The sequence below is a fragment of the Pteropus medius genome, unplaced genomic scaffold (assembly GCF_902729225.1).
Source record: "Pteropus medius unplaced genomic scaffold, Ma_sr-lr_union100, whole genome shotgun sequence".
In the NCBI taxonomy this organism is placed as follows: Eukaryota; Metazoa; Chordata; class Mammalia; order Chiroptera; family Pteropodidae; genus Pteropus; species Pteropus medius.
Window position 1 is genome coordinate 8,362,124 of NW_024349804.1, and position 18,627 is coordinate 8,380,750.

Here is an 18,627-nt window from a genome sequence, read left to right on the forward strand (position 1 = left end):
TGTCTGCCCTTCACTAATTTCAGTTTTCCTCTTCTGTGATCTTGAAAGTTGCTCTTCCATAGGGAATACAGTCAATAATATTGTAATAATGGTGTTTAGTGTCAGATGGGTACTAAATTTATGGGGGTGATCACTTCATAAGGTATATAAATGTCTAATCTCTATGTCGTACACCTGAAAGTAACTTAATATTGTGGGTTAACTGTAATTGGATGATAAATTGATTGTTTAAAAAGTTGCTCTTCAATAAATGGGATTTTTCCTTCTTAGATAATCTCTTTAAAGGTTATGGTCCAGGAAACTAAATATACTTGTCCTTGAGGATAAAATTAGACCTTTTCTTGTTATTATCTAAAACAACACCAGGAATAGGCTGCTCAGAGTGAAGCTGAGAAGCAAGATCAAGTAAACAAGCACTGTGATCTGACCATGAAGATATTATTGAAATTGGTCTTAAGAGATTTCATTTTTCCCAGAAATTGGCAGCCCTTCACATTCTTCTAAAGACTAGCAGCACTTCAAGAATAAGAAAGGGAGAGAAGAAAGCAAATATCGCAGTATTGTATCAAAGCACTAGAAGGCTAATACGTGTCACAAAGTCCTTCATGTATGTTAACTCATTTAAACTTGACAATGACCCTTTAGGGAAGGTGTTAGAGAAAGAGGAGGTTGCAAAGGCCAGGAAAGTCACACATGTCATAGTGGGATAGGCAAGATTCAGACCTAGATTTCTCAATGTCTAAAAATCATGCTCTCGCCACTGTCTCAAGAGGAGAGATGAATCAGCTATGGTAGAAGTTTCTCAAAAAGTTAAAAATAGAATTACCATTTGATCAATAATTCAATTTCTGAGTATATACTCAAAAGAGTTGAAAGCAGGTCTCAAATAAGTATTTGTACACCCAAATTTACAGCAATATTATTCATAATAGCTAAAATGTGATCAACAGATGAATGGGTAAGCAAAATAGAGTGTATGTATATATACACTATAATATTCATATATATATCATTCAACCTTATAAAGGAAGGAAATTCTGATACATGTTACAACATGGATGAACCTTGAGACACTATGCTAAATGAAAGAGCTAGTCACAAATAACAAATAATATATGATTCCACTTTTATGAGGCACTTAGTGTAGTAAAAATCATAGAGACAGAAAGTAGAAGGGTGGTTACCAAGGGCTGGGGAGCGGAGGAGTGGGGAGTTACCATTTAATGGATATATGGTTTCTGTTCTGCATAACAGGAAGAGCTCTGGAGATCTGGATGGTGCTGACCGCTGCTCAACACTGTGCATGAATTTGATATTGCTAAACTGTATACTTAAAAATGGCATTTTATATTTATCTATGTATGTATATATGTATGTATGTATATATGTATGTATGTATCTATCTATCTATCTATCTATCTATGTATTTATTTATTTATTTATTTATTTTAGGTGAGGCAACCCTTGACCTCACAGATTGCAAGGACCTTGTCAGCTTACAATCCCTTATTTTTTATTTTTCACCCCTACAGCACCTGGTCTTCCTAGGTGGTCTCCCATCCAAGTACTAACCAGCCCCGACCCTGCTTAGCTTCTGAGATCAGACGGGATCGGGCTTGTTCAGGGTAGCATGGCTGTAGACAAAAATGGCATTTTAAAAGAGACTAAAGTTGATAGACCTGAGATCTTCCATGAATCGGGGAAGTAACTTTTCCAGTTGAAACATCCAAAAGGATTCTTACTCATTTGTTCATAAAATCATCACTGAGGGCCTGGAGTAACACCGAAGATAAAAAGAAGAGATGTTTTCAAGGAGATCACAGCCCAGGGGGTGAACCCAGGAATCGGGGTGCGATGGGGACAATGATAGAAGTTTGCACAAAGTACAAACAGAAGAGAAGAGGGGTGATTCTGATCTAGAGATGAGGAAAGGGGTCAAGAAAATCCTCGTGGAAAGGTGCAACATCTGGAGCAGGTCAGAAATGAACTAGGACTTCACCCAGAGGAGCCGGTGAAAGGGATGCTCCAGACCAAGGGACTAGTTGATGCTGAAAACAGAAACGTCAAAAGTCAGTTTTAGCCACATGCCACTGAGAGAAGTCTCGTGTGGCACAGGGTGAGCCATTTCATCTTTCTAAAATTTACCCTCCCCGTTGGTAAAATGAGCATAAGAATCCCTACCTTGAGAGGATATCGATATCGTGATAATTAAAGGTTCTTAGGGATGTTTAGAGTTTGGCACAGATGTTGGCACGTGGGAAATGCCTATCAATTTATAGCTATTATAATCTACATATTTCTCACAGAATATACACCAGACCAGCCTCACAGCACGTCCATTTAAACATCAGGACCACAGCTGACCCGAGGATGCTGAAACCACCTGCCAGAGCCAATGCCGGCTTTCCAGGTGAAAAGGTAGTGAAAGCTGCAGCAGGCCAGCGAGGCGTGACACTGGGGACTTTTGCTCTGGAGCAGACTCCTTCAGAGCCATAAATCAACTCCCCTCCACTCCAGCCGTGAAAACTTTCTGTTTAGGAGCCTGAAGGCTATTTTTCACTCTCCAGACCAGTTTTCCCCTGGACACGTGATAAATTACAGATTCCATTTGGTTCAGGGCCAGGTCAGATGGCTTTCTGCACAGCAGGGGGCACTGGCCTGGAGGAGAATGTGCATCCATGAGAGAAATTCTTAAGCATGATACAAGAAGTAAGCCAGAAAATAATAATCATAAAAATAAAAACGAGATCTCCAAAGTCCAGGTTTCTCCTTGAGGATGGAAATCCCACCTGATACCAGCAAGCTTAGCCTCATCTCCGTCTAGACCTTGTGATCTCCCAGAGCCCATCCCCCACCTCTCCCTTTCACCCCAGCCCTGTGAAACTACGTCCAGTGCCTCCTGTACTTGCTTCTCCTGCATCTCTCCAAACATTCATGCTCAGGAATCCCTTGGCATGAAACACTGCCCCACGCCCTTCCCTAATTAACTTCCATGTACCCTTCCAAAAAATACACAGCTCAAGCATAGTCGCTCCTCCAAGAAGTCTCCTTGGCCACTCCCTTCCCACTCAGCTGCTGGTACTCCACCCCTGAGCTCCATGCTCATTCAAAAAAAAAAAAAATTGGCTATCAACCATCAGCCGACGAGCCCATCTTGGCATGTGAAGTATCACGTAATACCACACTGTTGTACAATTATTTGTTTATCTGCCTTTCCCACCTAAAGAAATTTTCCTTAATGGCAGAGACCAAGTTCCATTTAACTCGGTTTCCTCAGTGCCTACTATCACACTTTCAATATATTTTTAATAGATAAATCAAGGATGGACAGATGGTAGGAAGGGAGGGAATGAGAAAAAGAGGGAGGAACAAAGGAAAGAAAGAAAAGAGTATAAATCTTTCTAATCTCCCCTCCATCCCACCACCCACCACCGTCGGGGGCAGACCTTCCTATTAAAGTGATCTACGTCTTGCTTATTGGTGCCACTCCAGCGGGAGCTCTCTCAAGCCTATCATTCGTTCTAAACCTCTTTAGACACTTTTTGATACCGTAGTGTTTTTGGACTCCTCCAGACATCTGTTTAATCCCTCTCTGCTCCTTAAAATCTCCCTGGTGTTAAGAAAAGTGATTTTGCATCTTCGATTCATTTTCCTCCTCTATGAAAACAGCATTTATTATCCCCACATCGAAGGTAAGAGTAAAAGCACATGAGAAATGTTTGACTTGTGGGAACTTTTATTAAGGCCTAAAGCAATCAACAGGGGATGCTCAGCCCTTGAAGTTATTATAAGGTTTTCCGCAGCTTCATTCACTTTTTGAAAGCCCAAGGAAGTTTTATAAGTAAACATAAAAATGTCTCCTTCTGCTTTTCACAGTCACACACCTTGTGCAGTAATAAAATTAGACCTCCACTTGGCTCAGCTTATGACTCCCTCGGCTTAAATATTTCCTGCTAAATGGGTCTTTTAAAAGTCCTTGGGAAAAGTATTTGCATTAAATATGCCAAAAAAAAATACATACATACCAACAGTATAACAGGAGAAAATTCAAATTAGTGAGAAAAACATCAAGTTCACAATAAATAACTAGATAATGCACGGGCAATTCTTGCTGGAAGACAGATAATCAGCAGGGAGATCCACAGGGCAGAGTCCCACACCTGGCTCCATCTTCACCCTTTGACCTTCAGGAAGTTATTCAGTTCCTCTCTGCCTCAATTTCCCCACCCACAAAATAGATTCAACAATAATATCTTTTTAAGAAACGTTGGGTGAGTAATAAAAAAAAAATCACACTGAACCCATGGCAAACCGCCTAGAACATAGTAAGTGCCCAATAAATTATAGCTTTTCATTTTTCATGAAATGATAAATTTCCCTTGTATTCAAAGGTAAAGGTAAATTTAAACACTAATGAGATGTCATTTATACCTACGATATTAATGAAATTTATTAAAGTGGCAATACCCACTGTTGGCAGTGTAATTGGGAAATTCGTGTTTATATTTTTCTAGGAGCAAGGCAAATAATTTCAGTCCTTAAAAAGAAATGACATAGGTTGAGAGTCATATAGAAATTTCAAAAAATATTTACAGCTTTTTACCCTAGATTCTTTCCTGGTTATTTAGCCGAGGGCTGGAATTTCCAGCTTTCTCGAGAAACTCTTGGGCTGTCTCTTGTAGGTCGAGGAGCAAGTAATCTTTATTTTTGCTTATTATGTATATTAAGTCTGTGTAGTATTTTTGGAGGAAAGATTTTTCTTCCAAAAATTAAAAAATGTATCCTATGGAAACATATTCAAAGGCAATGATACAAAAAGAAAAATGGTAATAAATACAATTAATTTTAATTAAGCAATAACCTGCCTAAGATTGAAAAACAATGTAAATTGACTAATTATCCACCAGAGTGTAAAAGAATTTTTAAATGTATCGTTTACTTGATAAAACGGTTTGTTATTTTTTTTAAATAATCATTCTGAAGACTATATTCTAACACAATACTAGAAATAGAGGAAGACGACTGGAAGGAAGGTTAACGTTTTAACATTTATTGCTGATTCCATGTCGGACACCGAGCTGAGCACTTATATAGAATGTGGGGAAAGCCTGAGGTATCCATTATGTGAAAGAAGCAAAATTCAATACACTAGAAATCCATCTTCATTATAACTTTAACCATTCTCTATGTTCATGGTCAGAGACTGTAAGAGAGCTTGAAGAAAGAAAAAAAAACACTTGATTTTCTGAAATAGAGAGGTGAACTGCTTTCTTTCTTTTGTCAGTTTCTTTTCTGTTTCTTTAACACTGGTTTCGTAATAAAAGAAAATTATACCCTACTCTGAGACGAATTCGTAGTGAAATGACATAATTTTCAGTTTTAAAGAGAACAACCAAATGGGCTTTTCCCGTTTTCCAAAAGGGTTTCGTAAACAGATTGCCGAAAATAAACCATTGTATATTAAAAATTCTTTCTGTTGCTGTTTCTTTTTAATTAATAGAAGCACGCCAATTTCGAGACTCAGAATAGAAACTGAGAATTATTACACCGGCCTCCCATTGTCCATCCCTGTCCCTCTCTCATCAATTCTACTCAGCAGCCAGAGCGATCTTTTCAAAACATAAATCGGATTATGCCAGTCTCTATGGCAGTTATAAAATAGTCCAGGTGCCTCCCCATGGCCCATGGCGCCCTGGCCTAGCTAGCCCTCCTCTCTCTCCCTGGACATCTCTCTTTCCATCTTACCCCGGGTTCCCTATGTTCTAGCCATGTGGGTCCTCGTTCCCCTTTCTCAAGAGGACACTCGCATTCACCTCGGAGCCTTTGCGTGTCCCCTTCCAATCCCTTGAACGCTTTTCCTCCTCAGATTTTCTCTGAACTGGAGTCTTTTCATCTCTCAGATCTCAACTACAAATAATCATCGCACTGTTATACTCGTAGGAGAGCCCTTGATTCAGTGGTAGTGGCCAGCCATTGGCAAGACCAGCCCCAGCACTCAAGGCACGCAAGACTTAATGGAGGACTCGGGACGTAAACAGACAAGTGCCATCCACTGCGACATATGCCGTGGGTCCCGGGCCATCAGAAGACATGGCAGGGGAGTGGAAGCTACAGAACCAAGTCTTGCAGGATCTGGGAGAAAATTCCAGAGGAAGTAACTAACATCCAAGCTCAAAGATGAGCAAGAGTTAGCTAGAGAAATGATAGGCAAATTGTTCCATCCACAGGAACTGAGAATGGACATGTCACATTGGGGAACTGTAAGCGGTTTGCTCTCGTCTCTAGAGCCTACGGACTCGCCCAGAACTCCGCTCCGCCGGTAGAGGAACTCTTACACACAAGGGTCAACTGCCCAAAACAATTACGACTGCTTTCCTCAGAGCTTTGCAAACACCCAGTGCCAGCCTCACCTTCCTCCCTCCACGTTTCTTCAGAAAGTGACGTTGGGTCCCAAAGCATCTGAATGGGACCTTGACAGGTGCCCTGCTCCGTCTAGACTAATGACAGTGTCTGGGTCAGCCCACTCACCAAACCCGCCTCAGGGACAAGCAAGCCCAGAAGCCCCACTGAGATTCGATCTCATGCTTAACACCCAGGACTCCAAGGGGCAAAGGACAAAGCCGTGACCATGAAGGGCCCTGCACCGCAGCCCACTCGGGTGTGGTCTCTGAGCCGTGTGGGGAGAAATAGTGTATGCAGAAGAGATGGCTATGTTTTCTTATGACTTCATTCCTTTGGGCTAGATTAGGATGAGTGGGGAGCAGAAACAACCCTCGCCCCCCCACACACACACACAGTAAGCAGGCCCTGGGGAGGGCACAAGTCAGGCCATAGCGCCTGCTGACTCTGACGCTCAGGAGTTCCGTCTCTTCCTTCTTCTCTGCCACATAAGCATTAACAACAAAACAACAAACACCTCTCGTAGTTACGAAACACTTCCTCACTCTGCGCCAGATACTATTCTCAGAGCTTGACACAAATTAACTCTTTTAATCCCTACACAACCCGAAGAGTCAGGTACCATTACTTTCCTAGTTGTCCAGATCATAAAACCGAGACACAGAGACCTGCACAAGGCCAACGAAATGACTCTGCCAGGGGAAGGATCCTGATGATGTAAGGACAGCTGGGTTTGGGAGACCCGGAGGGTGTCGACGGCAGGACCAGGCAGCGAGCAGGGGTGTGGCCGTAGGAGGCTCAGGTGCGCTTGGAGGAGAGGGAGGAGGAGCCGAGCAGTCCAGACCTCCCCTCCTGTGATGCGGGCACCTTCGCAGGGCCTGGCACGGGCTCAGCACACACTCGGCTCTCAAACGACTGGGCTGCCCATTGTGAGATCCAAACTCTACAGTTTCAAAGCTCCTTCGGGAGGTCAAGTTTCCGTGTCCAAAAAATATATATATTTTTTACTCATCTCGTCTTTAAAGTATCTGAAAAGGGAAACCTGTTAATAAAATGGGTCAGAAGAAAGACAGGCCAACCCGAAACTAACCTCCGAGGGAGCTCCGCGCTTTCTCAATCAGTTTTTCAGGAGAGGAGCCCACGTTTGTGGAAAGGAAATTTGGTGGCGGCAGTTCTGGGAGTTGCTGCTGTTTTCTAAAACATGGTAATTAGCAAAGAAGCATTTTGGGAGCCACCATGTAAACAAGATTGTCGGGGGGGAGGAACCCCAGCAATTATGGCTACTGGAGATGAAAGATCTATATTCAAATACAGCATTGTGAAGATTCACACAAAGGGGTAGAATTAGGGAAATAATAGAAGTTAATTTCTATTTTCCTTTCAGTGAATGAGGCATATAATTAAGTCGAATCACCTTCACCCACTCACACGAACGCAGGGCACATGTGCACATGCACACGAACTCACGCACACGCCCTCTCACACACACGCGTGCGCACGCACGTGCACGCAGCCTTCTTCAATGTCTGTATCCACAGCTGCTCACACCGGAAGAGCAATGACCCAGAAACAACCAGTTCTGCATGGACAGAACCACACCTTCTTCCAGTCCACACTCACCGCCATTCCGCGGCCCCGGCCGGTGGCTTCATCAGGAACCCATGCGCTGCTACCACGTGGCGGTGATCGAGCAAACGTGGACTGCGGTCCCAGCTTCATCAAGAGAGACTGTGTCAGGTGACCCCCGTGCCCTCGCCGCACCCCTGCAGTGACGATACGGAAAGGGGCAGCGTTTCGCGTTCGGTGTTGCAGCTCGTCTCACCTCAAGGATGCAGACTTTCCTAGTGAGGAACCGAACGGCTGATGTAACTGAGAACAGCCCACCTCCTTGCTGCCCGGCTGCGTGGGCCCAAGCACCTGCCCCCCAGGGGGAAATCTCCTTCTGGTCTGCACATTTGTCCAGCTGGACAGGCAGCCCTGGTACATTCCTGAACCAAAGCATCTGGCGAAGGTGCCAGAGCCTGGGCCCCGAGAGGTCGAGGACCAAGAGCTGTACGATGCACAGCTCGCACCCCGGTCCTTCTCAGGCCTGGAGCCAGGGTGAGCGCGTGAGCCGCCTCCGGTGCGTGCCCACTCAGGTCACACACATGCCAGGCCCTCACATTCTGTACCCTGGCACCTCGCTTGCCTCACCCCTGGTCTCAGCCCCGGCCTTACTCCAGGTTTTCAAAGTTCCAGGCCCTGAGCCCTGCTCCTTTCTGCGACATCTCAGACTGCGCTGGGGGGACAGGCCGTTAGTATGTCATTTCTTTTTACCAGTGTCCCTCCTTCGTCCCAAAAGGTTCAGCTAAGCTTCCCACATTTTAATTTGCACCTTTTTCTTCTCTCCAACTATTAGGGCTGGCACCGTTTGCTGGATATGAGTGCCTTTTTTTTTTTCCTCTTTGTTGCTGATTTCAGAGCTTTCTGGGGCAAAAACTGAACTGCGCATTTGTGGTCTCATGAGAATATACATCAGAGTCGAGATTCTTATTAAAGCAGTGCTTCGTGACCTTTTTTCATTATTACTAGCATCTTGCGGGCCAGCCCCCTAACACATGCATTCACAATGAGGACGATATCGCTTCCCCTAAGAGCTTAATAGACATTTTTTGGTCTCACTTGATCTTCTCCCCATGGAATTGTAATAGCAAAGACATACCGTATATATTTTTGTGTTGTCAGGTAGAGTTCAGTTTTGGAGGGCTACAAACTATTGCGATACTGAAGCTTTTTTCACCCTCCTCAACCCAAGAATCACCCACTGGGAATGAAAGTATGAGGGAGCTGGCCCAGGAAGGTGGCAGCCAGACCCTCTAAACCTGCTGTTCATCTCCACAGGGATGACGAGGTCACCTTTGGTTGATTATAGCCTTAGGGGGTGAGTTTGACAGGTTAAGAGAACTAAAAATGCAGAGAAGTTTTAAAAGAAGAGGTCTTCATTTTTCCCACTCTGTCTCAGTCTCACAGTCTCATGCAGGATGTTCCCTGATTTAACCTCCAGCAGGCAGAGGGGTCATGAGGGTTTAGTCGTCACCGGTTCACATGTGTTTCTTGGTGTCGCTAATCTATTAATAATCTGCATGTCTTGGGGATTCATTCTCCCAATTTCTTTCTACCCAGATTTGGTGGGAACATGGCTGTGTCTGCTTGGTAGACCTAAACTTTCCTTCGGGTGACCCGTCGTAAGGTCTGGACATAAGGCAGAGCACAGTAGCAAGTTCGTTTGGCCACAGTTCTAAAGCCACGTTCTCGAATCGCTCACCAGTGCTAGAACTGTCCATTTGATCTCTTTCTCTCCCACACCGTATTTCTCACTCGGTTCGAGACTCAGGAGAGGACTAGGGAGGAGTTATTTGTATGTTCCCGTCACTCCGACATGTAACTTTCTCGTGTAGGTTGTCGGCTTTCGAGAGTACACATCATGCGTTCTATTTCACCCATCGTCCTGGGACCTAGTATAATATATTGCAGATAATAAGTTTTATTAAATATTTTTGGATAATTGACAGATAGTTGGGTGAATGAACTATGACTTGGAACTTTGATCTGTTTTTCAAAAATGGTTACTTTAATCTTGACTCTGAGATAAATTTGCTGTGTGCTCTTGGATAGCTCCTTCTCCAGTCCTCAGCTCCTCCACGAGACAGATGAAGGGCAGCACTCTGCATGCTCTGAGGGTCCTATCGGCTCTGTCCTTCCAGGGTACTGTGACATCAGTGCATAGCTGTGATGTGACCAGACGTTTAGGGAGATGGAGTAGCAGGCGAGGAACGAAATCCCACAGAGCATTCATGGACCTGAACCATAATTATTCATTCAGGCAACATAGCTTCTTCTCAGCTTCCTGAGCCCTGGGTAACAGCTGCTCGCCCTTTCCCCAAGAATCCTGGGACAACTAGATGGAGAGAACAAGATGGGAGAGAAAGAATGAATGAGAGAGGGAGCAAAGGGGAGAGAATGAAGCCAAGAATGAGAGAGCTGGTCAGAGAGAGAAACCTGGGCAGAAACAGAGACAGAGAGAGTCACAGAATGAGATAAAGGAAGAGAGAGAATCCCAGAGAATAAGAGGGAGATGAACAGAGAGAGAGAGACATACAGAAACAGGAAGGCAGACAAAAGGGGAGAAACCAAGAGACAGACTCGGAAAGAGGGAGAAGCAAAGAGAGAGTCACAGAAAAGAATCAGAGAAAGAGACAGAGATTTACAGATTAAAGACCAAAAAAAAGGAGAAAAATCGTTTGGGAGCTGCCTTCGAGATATGGCCACCAAGAGATTTCCAGGGAGAAAACAGGAAAGAAGAAAAAAAAAAGAGTTTTATAACCTTCTAAAATGATCACCATTACCAAGACTTTTCCCCTCTCAGGTACCTTGGGTGTGGGGGGTGCCTTGGCTTCCTCTCATCTCTCTCCTCCTCCCTCCTCCTTCCATGCTTTGCTTATACACAAAAGGCAAAGTTATTTGAGTCCTGGCTGCTGTTAAAGGCTCTCTCGCCTTCATTTACAATGTGCTGGAACATGATGTTCCTCGGGAGACTTCGTGTAGGAGAGTCCCCGCAGCCAAGAATAGCAGGCGCCATCAGCCATCCTCCCTAAGCCGCGGCAGAGCCAAGAGCGAGCGCGTGTTCACGCTTGAACTTCGTGAGTTTGCAACTTTCGTTTAATAGGCTCAACAGCGCTGACACCAAACAAATCGTTCCCTGGCCCAGAGGCAGCCCCGCTCCCAGACCGAGCTCCTAAGAAAGAGCCTACTTAAAACAAGAAGCCCGGTGAGGAGTCCACTTCCTGCGGGTATTTGCTGGCTCTTGTGCTCCCTTCAAGGAGTCGATGCATCTCTCTGTCCATCTCTGCTTCTCTGGACGGCGCAGGCTCAAGGTTCGAACGGCACCTTCGGTCACCAGCCTCAGGCTGTGAACATCAGTCCACTTATGACCCTGCTTTTCTTTGTCTGCCTTTATAGCCCCATCTTATGGGACAACCTTTCCTCCCCCGCCAGGCGTCCACTCTCCTGTTTACTGGAGATTAAAAAGAAGAAGAAGAGCCCACGACTGCTCTCCATGCACTGATGTGCACCCATGTGCACCCACACACAGGACTTTTACCCCAGTGGTTCATGCTATGCATTCCATTTTACACAGTGCTCATGGCATCTCTGCAGGAAACACACCTAGCTGGTGCCTGCCACTTAGTAGGTGCTCCACAACTACTTTGAGTAAAGTAATAGCTTTGACCTCCATTTTCTCACTATTTCTTACAACGTGTGGCCAGTGAGTGAGGTTCCCATACAGGGCTTAGGTGGGCTTCTTCCTATGCGAAGTGGGAAGCCTGACGTTCGGGCTGCACCCCAGGAGCTGAAGCATCCTGCGGACCACCCGGGGTGACATGAAAAGACCGTGGGAATTGAAATCTGGAGATGTGAGATAATCTCCTGATTCTACACATTTATTACCTAAAGGATCTCAATTTCACCATTTCTAAAATATGGCTAACAAAACCTATCTCGTTTATCTCTTAGGAGGGTCAAATGAACTCATCCGTAGAAAGGTTTTGTAAATGGTAGGAATTTAAACCCTTTCTCTCATTTTAGGTTGCCTGCAGCTTCATTAACTTGGAAGCCAATGAAAATAAGTTCATTGTGTCAGCTCCATGGGGAGCAATGCCTGGCGAGAAGGTACTTAATCAATATTTATTGAATGGCGGAATGTTCTCGGTCCCTTCCCTCAAGTCCCCGCTTTTATGCTCTGCATTCCAAAAGCTATCAAACCTCTGGATGTACAGCTTTGTCTTCTGTTTCAAGCCAGACCTTGTGTCCTTGGAGGACAGATGAGCTCCCTGCCTTCTCATGACCTTCAAAGCGCCCTCGGACACGGACAGTACTTACCCTCTGACCTCCCAACGTCACTGTCTCTAGAACCAAGTTTTTTGGGGGGATGGGAGGACTTTAACAATAATGTCTTCCTCACTTCAAACCCACATTTTTATATCAAAGCAGTAGCCAATAATTAAACAACAACAACAACAACAACTCTGTCCAGCAGACCATGGAGAGAAGAAGGAATTTCTCACCCACATTGGTACTAGAGATTCCAAGGGACACACTCGGCCCCTGGGGTGTTACAGGCTGGGAGGAGGAGGCGTTGGAGGGCTGGCCCCACCAGGGAGGGACAGAGTTGAAGTCGCCTGACCAGTCTTCCATCCCACCCAACAGTCTCCCTTCCGGCCCTTTCAAACTCACACCTAGGACTCTAGGGAGAGGAGCAGTGCTCCACCTGTGAGGACGAAGCGGCCTTCTAAACATCTGGAAAATTCCTGAGGAGAAACACCCCTGCTTTTGTGTTCTCTGGGCACTCGGCCCCTCATAACCTGCTCATAACAGTCCCCAAATTTAGGCTACATCTAGGTCCGAATTTTCAAACCTTCACTGTTAATCCTTTTTTAATTGACATGAAATGTATTCCCAATTATTAATGGAAAGTGGACTTTCTGAAGTCTAATTAAATGTTCTGATCACATCGCTACCATCAAAAATGGTTTTAGGCTTTTGTCATCGTTTTCTAATGAGCTGTTTGCTCTGCTGATAACTGCAGTGCAGGCAAAAGTGGAGATTCAAAAACAGCTCCACATACTCCAAACGAAATAGCTTTGCTATTGATAAAAATAATAACCTCGTGCACAGCAGGGGGTGGTAAGACATCCTAGATTTATTGCTGCTGTGTCGAATGCGCAAATGTCACTTACTTAAAGAGGGAAAATTAGTTTTTAAGCCTGGTTTAGCAGCCAAAATCTCTGGCTGTCTGCATAATATTAGATTTTTCAAGCCTTCTATGATGCCCCAGGATGGGATGTTTTGCATGCAAATTGCAAATTATATAATGCTGAAGATGTTATATAAGGAAAAAATAAAGACTGGGTTCTCTTTCCTTTTTTCCCATTCACCTCTTCAACCTTTCTGGTCCTTTGACTTCAGCTGACATTTCTTGAGCACATACTGTGTCTTGGATGCTTTTAGGTCATTTAAAACTCGGAACAATGATTTGAAAGAGGTAGAAATATTTCCCGTTTGTGGATGAAGACGCTGGGGCTCAGAGAGTTGAAATGACTCAGCCTTCCCGTGAGGAAGAGGTCTTGCTAGAGCTTCTCAAACTGGGGCGGGCATCAGAATCCCCCAGAAGGCTCGCTAAAACACAGATCGCTGGGCCTCACGGAGGAGTTGGCGCTTCGGGAAGTCTGGAGGGGGGCCCCAGAATGTGTATTTCCAACACTTTCCCAGGCTTTGCTGGTCAGGGAACCTCACTTTAAAAAACACTCTCTCGAACATGCTGCCTCTTCCTCAGACTCGTCCACCTTAGAGCGAGAAGGGATTCCCAGAGGTCATTCAATCCGTGTCTCTGCTTAGATACGTGAAATGTTAACTACACCTCTTTATACACGCGTCATTAGGGAATTGTTGGGGGCAGAAGAAGGAATGTCCTATCCAGAGTCATCAGGTAGCCAGCACCGGGTTGCTATCACTTATCATTAAGGTGACATTTAGCAGATAAGATACCTTTAAAGTAGAGGCTCATCTAATGAGCTAACTCCCCACTCTACCCCCTGCCCTGTAAGCCACGCTCCAACCGGAAGTCAGCCAGCTGGTTAAAACCAGTCCCTTCTGGAAGCCAGGATCAAGGACCATCACCCACGATGGGCGTGTGAGGAGGGGGATGGGAGGCGAGAAGTGTCTCTTACACAGGGGGCTGGGCCCCAACTTCACCAAGGCCCTCGTCCACTCAGGAAGGGTCTGTTCAGGTAACTCTCACAGTCCCAGAGAGAGACCTCTCAGATGGAAGATAAACATTCATCGTTTTATCTTAAATTTGTTTACACCCCTTGTAATGCACTATGAACTATGTATTTTCAGTAATTTAGTAACACATTGTCTTCCTTTGCACTTTTCCACCTGCAAAAAACTTAACTGAAAAAAAAGGCTGAACTAATTTCAATAGAAACATTTAAAATAAGATACGATTTTTGTAACCCTATTATCACATTTCTTCCTTCTTTCGATTTCAAGAGAACTTCAAAAGAGTGAACCGGCCCTTTCTCTCTCAACTCTGAGGTTCTGAGCACGACACCTGTGGGTGTGCAGCAACCACGCTTCACGAGGCAGCACCACGTCCAGATGAGAGAAATGCAAAGAAATGCTGGATGCGTGCTTACGCCCACAGCCCTCCGGGGACCCCAGCTGTCCTGGGGGGTAGGAGCAGTGTGGCCCTGTAAACTGTCTGCTGTGAGATCAGGGATATCTCCACAGGACCTGTGACCTGCCTCTCAAACTAGCACCCCATCCTCCTGCAGTCTGCTCCCTACAACTGCACCAGGGTGGCTGAAGTGAAACCCACATCTGAGCTTCTCAGCTCTCTTGTGGCATCTTCTGCGGGGACACTGGTGTAGGACAAAGCCCACACCCCTGGGCGGAAGAGCGTGGGCTGAGGCCAGGTTTCTCTTCTAATTGTCATTGATTGATGCCACCGGATTTAGAAAGCCATATCAAGGTTTTTATGAAAAGAATTAGTGCATAAAGTCACAATCAAGGGAAAAAAAAAAGACATTACCATTTAGGATTTCATGCTTATTGTTTGGATGTGATTGCAGTGAAGAAAGGGGAAATTCAATCGCTGCAGAAACATAAGCTCATTTTTCTTCATCTTGCTTTTTAAATAAAGTCCCAGTACTCCTCCCTGCATAGTCATTGAATTTGAACTTGAACCTTTAAATGCCAGCACATCCCTAACTCTGAGAATGCTGACTCTAAAGATGCGAGCGATGCAGACAACAGGAGCGGAGATATTCATCAGGAAACGCACGGCTAGGAAGGCGCGGGACTGGGGTCCGCCCCCAGGTCCTCCTTATTTCAGTCTAGGATCTTGATTGCCACCTGTCTACACTAGGTGGGGCAAGGGACAATTATGGCAGGGTGTGTCCAAAACGCCAGAACATGGGGCGAGGCCCTCACCATTTACGGTCAGCCCAGTGTTCTGAACTCACTGTACGATCTTGGTCAATCTCTTCATCCAGTTTGGGCCCCAGACTCCTATCCCTCAGTTTGCTCCCAGCTCTGATATTCCAGTTCAGTAAAAACCATTCACCTTTCTCCATCCTTAGACTTCACAGTCCCCATGGAAAGAAAACGTACTTTTTAAAATTCTTGCGGATATAAAACACAGCTTACTTCCTCCAATTCTGCTTCGCTTCTCTCTCTCTCTCTCTCTCTTTCTCTCTCTGCTATTATATTTCTCTTTTCCTTTCTCTTCCCCTCTGTGCTCTATTCTCTCTCCTTTGCGTTGTGTGAAGGGCCAGCATCTTCTGCCACTCACTGCCCCTCAGATTGCTACGTGGACAGAACAACTCGGCCAAATGCTGCACGTACGCGGGGTGATCTAGGACAAGACGGGCATTTTCCGGGCCTGGCTTATATATAAATTGGGAAGTTTGGGCCAAATAACCTTTTAGATTCTTTTCTCTATATAATAATTCAGTATATCCTTCTTCCCACCCCCACCCCAACCACCCTCGGAAGATAGACTTGTTCATGGCACCCTTGTGCTCCTGCCCACCTTTCCTCGTGTCACCTGCTCTTTCGTCTTCCATATTGCTCTGAGATTTGCCAGGACGGCTGAGTGTCCCTCCCCTACCGGGGTTGAAGGCCTCAGACACTTCTTGGCAAGTGAGCAGACCAGCTAAATGGTGCCAACAGTGACTGATGAGCAAGTTCCGATTCGGCGCTTAAGGGCACTTCAATAGTTCTCAGGCGAAGGACTCGAGAGCGATGAGCAATATGAATCTATTAATGACAAACCGTGTCATGGAAAATGGATGAGCCTTGGGATGAGCTTTATAAATGAGGGCATGAAAGGGACAGAGCGGCTTTGATGTCGCGGACCTGAGGGACGCTTCTGGCGGAGACTGGAGAAATCATGGGGCTGGCAGGCAGCCGCTTAAAGGAGAACGCAGCTGCAGACGCAGACACAGTTGAGCAAAGAGCACAGTCAACCGCCAGCCCAGGAGCACTGCACGCTGGCGCTGCGTGACTGCCTTCATCGCGACTGATTTTTGGTGACCGCGTGGTCCATCTTTACAGTCTTGGTAATCTCTCTGCTCAGCAGAAACTTCGTTAATGGTGGAAGAGTGGGCGGTGGTCGTTCTGATTCCGTGTGGGGATGGCAGGAAATGTGGAGTCTCAGATCACGACGTGAACCCTTCCTTGCTTTTTCTTGAGGTGTCATCTCCGTACAGGGCAAAGGGTAAGCAGAGATGCACTGACTCAGCCGTACCGGTTGACAGAACATCGAGATGCTTCTAAAAGGCCCCATGGGGACTCTTCCGACAGGCGCGACCTCCCTGTGGGACTGGCCGGTTTCGTTGGACCTGTATCTTGGTGCAACATCTCCTGCTCGTTCTCCCTTCCTCCCTCTCTCTTCCTGGCACGAGTCAACACCTAACACAACTTTGGCGCACCTAACTCTGTCAGCATCTTCTCCCAGAGAACCCGCCTGCCACAGTGTGGGTTTTACGGGTTGTTAAATATTTTTGCTATCAGCTCTGTTTACATAAACCGCGTCGTTTTTGGTTCCCAATACACTTCCAAGTCTCTCCCGCTTCTAAACCTTAGCAATTGCCACTTCCTCATCTCCATCCTCCGTACTACCGTTCTTCACCCGGATCATTCCACTTCCTCTCTCAGAGCCTATCCTCACAGTCAGAAGGTGTCAGTCCTAGGAAGCCTCTCATGAGTGTATGAGAGTTGTATTTCTGTGAAGCAAACTGCCACAAACTTAGTAGCTGACAACAGTGCAAACTGACTAGCTCAGTGTTCCTTATGGACACGGATCACCTGGGTACACTGGTCAGAATCTCATAGGACTGCAGTCGAGGTGCCAACCACCCTCGGTGAGATACCGCCTCACACCTGTCAGAATGGCTATCGTCAGCAAATCAACAAATAACAAGGAAGTGAAAAAAAGGGACCCTTTATACAGGATTGGTGAGATCGTAAATTTTTTGCAGCCACTACAGAAAACAGTATGGAGATTTCTCAAAAACATAAAAATGGAGATGACATACAATCCAGCAATTCCATTTCTGGGTATTCATTCCAAGAAAACAAAAACACTAATTCGAAAAGATATATGCACCCCTATGTTCATTGCAGCATTACTAGTAAGAGCCAGCATATGAAAGAAACATAAATGTCCATCAACAGATAAATGGATAAAGAAGACGTGGTACATATATGCAATGGAATACTATTCAGTAATAAAAAGGAATGAAATCTCGCCATTGGTGACAACATAGATGGACCTCGAGGGTATTATGCTAAGTGAAATAAGTCAGACAGAGAAAAGTATCATATGATCTCACTTATCTGTAGAATCTAAAAATAAGTAAATAAATGAATAAATAAAACAGAAACAGACTTGTAAATATAGAGAACAAGCTGATGGTTGCCAAAGGGCGAGGGAGCAGGGTGGGAGGGACAGGAATTTTAAAGAAAAGTGTTGATCCCAGGATTCCGGAAGCCCCCAGGCCTCTTATACCGGGGAGCTGAGCTTGATGGTAGGGCTAGGGGGTGGGGGCTATTGTCTGGCCTGAGGCCTACCCTGGCACACATTTCCAATGGGTGCATATACATGCAGGCCCCCACATTCTCTGGACTCTGGGGTACCCACCAGTCCTGGGGTGGGTACCTCGTGGTGGGAGTCATAGCAACGCGGACCCAGGCATGCGAGCCGGGTGTGCAGACTCGTGTGTGTGTGTGTGTGTGTGAGTGTGTGTGTGCGCGCGTGCACGGGTTTGACACAGCCATCTCCCTCCAGTGCTGCAGGCCACACACACACTTGTCTCCGTGCGCTCCCCATGGGCGTGTAGGGGTGCTTGGCAACCCAAGACAGAGTGGGGCACATGTTTGCAACCATGCTCTCTGGGGGCAGGCTCGCGTTGCAAGCGGGGGACTAGAGCTGAGCAATTTCCATAAATAAAAATCTTTTTTGCGGGGGTGGGGGGATGGGGAAGGTGTTGACCATGGCGAATCTCATCCAAGTGTTAGGGCCCTCTTCCAAGCTCACTCAAGTCTCTGTGGCAGAATTCGGCAGATCGATGTTCCCGTTATTTCGTTTGCTTTCTTTCGGGCCAGAGAAGAATGTCTGTCTCT

The 18,627-nt window shown here is 45.7% G+C and overlaps 1 pseudogene; it reads right to left on the bottom strand.

The window, feature by feature from the left end:
* Positions 1–1,523: 1,523 nt before the first annotated feature.
* LOC120583043 (uncharacterized) lies at positions 1,524–1,642 on the bottom strand (annotated as a pseudogene).
* Between the last annotated feature and the right edge of the window lie 16,985 nt (positions 1,643–18,627).